The sequence below is a fragment of the Ursus americanus genome, chromosome 9 (assembly GCF_024610735.1).
Source record: "Ursus americanus isolate L20-20 chromosome 9, mUrsAme1.1.p, whole genome shotgun sequence".
In the NCBI taxonomy this organism is placed as follows: domain Eukaryota; kingdom Metazoa; phylum Chordata; class Mammalia; order Carnivora; family Ursidae; genus Ursus; species Ursus americanus.
Window position 1 is genome coordinate 80646317 of NC_142135.1, and position 2803 is coordinate 80649119.

The 2803-nt window shown below is 37.6% G+C and overlaps 1 pseudogene; it reads right to left on the reverse strand.

Moving 5' to 3' along the window:
* Positions 1 to 1032: 1032 nt before the first annotated feature.
* On the reverse strand, positions 1033 to 2043 carry LOC123786789 (olfactory receptor 4F6-like; annotated as a pseudogene).
* Between the last annotated feature and the right edge of the window lie 760 nt (positions 2044 to 2803).

A 2803-nucleotide genomic window follows, 5' to 3' on the forward strand; every position in this document is an offset into this window, starting at 1 on the left:
TGTAACTTTAATAAAGCATTTATTCCATATTAGAAATGTTCAATTGAATTGAACATACCTTACTACTTTTGGTTTTATATTTATCAAAGACTTACAAGTTCTTGGGGTATATTTTGTCTGACCAGCAAACCATATTCAAAGAAACCAGAATCTCTAAACACACACCTGATTAATTTTTCTCTTGTGAAACAGCTATTAGTTTTAAAATTTAATTAATAAGTAAATTAATTAATTTTTAAAAAGATTTTATTTATTTAAGAGTGAGAGTATGAGCTGGGGGGAGTGGCAGAGATAGAGGGAAAAGCAGACTCCCTGTTGAGTAGGGAGTCCCACATGGAGGGCTCAATCCCAGGACCCCAAGATCATGACTTGGGCCAAAGGCAGGTGCTTAACTGACTGAGCCACCCAGGTGCCATGAAACTGCTATTATTTTTATGGTGTTTTTTTTTTTGAGAATAAACTAGGATAATTAAATATTTGAAAATCTTCATTTTTAGAATAGTAGAAAATGAGACAAAAGTTCAGAAATCTCTGGTTTGTGTTTATTTGAAATACTCATAGTGTTAAAGAATATCCCTCTCTATTTACAGCCAATAAAATCTAAACAAAAAAATAAAATAGCATGCTTAACCTAAGTAACACATAGTTGATTTTGTTCTTATTCTAAATTAAATTAGAATTAAAATTGGAATTGAAAAATAGAATTTATTGATTTTGATTTACTCAAAGTCACATTTTATCTGTTAAATTCATAAGTTACCATGAGATATATTTATCACTTTTTGAGGTATGTCTTCATAGTTGAGAGTAAAACAATGATCAAGTCACAGAAAATGGTATTTGAATGTTAAGTTTACTCTTATGAATCAGCTCACTTTTCTGTTTTCACCTTCTTCTCAATGTCAGTAAGTGATACCAATTTATTCCCTGTCATTAGCAAAATAAAGTCACCTCTGACTCAATCAATTTCTACAGGGGGACCTTTGTTGACTATCATGACAGTAGTAGTTCTTACCATTGTAATGATGACAGTCACATGACTAGCAGTGTTCTTGGTGAGCCTGAAGCATGTTGTATCTAGATCTGCTCCATTCATTATGAGATCCCACTAGGACCCACAATCCATTTGCCCAGTCTTCTCATGGCCACTCTCATGTCTTTGTTTCTTAATGTATAGATTGCAGGATTCAAGAGGGGGGTGATAGCAAAGTCAACGATGAACAAACACTTATCCAGTGATGTTGTGGGGAAAGGCCACATGTAGAGAAACATGCACGGTGTAAAAAATAAAATCACTACAGTGATGTGAGCTGACAATGTGACAAATGCTTTGGACAAGTCCCCTGAAGATCGTTTCCAGACAGTGACCAAAATGAAGATATAGGATATAATTAAAGAGAAGAAGGTAGCCATGGATATAAACCCACTGTTAGCAATGATTACAAACTCTAGCTTATAAGTGTCTACACAAGCAAGTTTCATGACCCGAGGAAAATCACAGTAAAAACTATCTACTTCATTAGGGCCACAAAAGGGCAAATTTATGACAAAAACAAACTGAGAGACAGCATGGATTATCCCCACTATCCAGGCAGCCACTACAAAGGAAACACACATTTTGGGGCTCATGATGGTCAGGTAGTGGAGAGGCTTACAGATTGCAGTGTACCGGTCATATGCCATGGCTGTGAGCAGCACCATCTCACCTCCACCTGTGACATGAATAAAAAATATCTGTATCATGCATTTTGGATAGGAAATGATGTTGCAGTTAGTGGAAAGATTAAAGATCGTTTTGGGGACTGTGGTAGAGGACAGACCTAGATCAAGAAGAGAGAGGTTGACCAATAGGAAGTACACGGGGGTGTGTAAATGAGAGTCAATAATTACCGTGAACACAATGAAGAGGTTTCCCAGGATAATTCCCATATAGAACACAGAGAAGAACCAAAAGAGAAAAAGATGCATCTTCCATGAATTTGAAAGTCCAATCAATACAAATTCAGATACCACAGAGTCATTTGTTGCATCCATTGGCTCAATCAGTAGGGAAGATGCTGAAGTATTTTCTAAAGTTAGAAAATAAGGAAGAATTGAGAAATATGGAAACTTAATGGTTTTGTGGGAAATATGTTGCAGGTGTCTAATTTAGAAAGTAGAACACATACGGAGGGGGTGGGAGAAATGAAGATAAAAACATAGAAATGAGATAATGAAAAGTTAGGCTAGGGTGACAGGGAATGAAATCGTGTGGGAATAAGGCAGGTAAAGTGGAGGAATTAGGAGCAAAGAGTAGCATCTTACTAGTAGAGAGCTTCTTTACTAGTGTTCATTGTGCAATAATTTGGGCTTCTTCAGTCTTCTCCATGTGTATTCAAGAAAACATCTTCCATGTCATAAATAGTCAGCCATGATTTGAATGTTCAGACTCTTTTTTAAAAATATTTTATATGTTTATTTGAGAGAGAGAGTGTGTGTGCACGTGCAGAAGCAGGGGGAGCAGCAGGCATAGAGAGAGGGAGAAGGAGGCTCTCCGCTGAGCAGGGAGCCCGATGTGACACTCGATCCCAGGACTCTGAGATCATAACCTGAGCCGAAGGGAGATGCTTAACTGACTGAGCCACCCAGGCACTCCAAGAATGTTTCAAGTCTTAATCATATTTGTTTTTTTTCTTTTAAGATTTTTAAAATTTATTTGACAGAGAGAGACACAGCAAGAGAGGGAACACAAGCAGAGGGAGTGGGAGTGGGAGAGAGAGAAGCAGGCCACCTGCTGAGCAGGGAGCCCAATGCGATGTGGGTC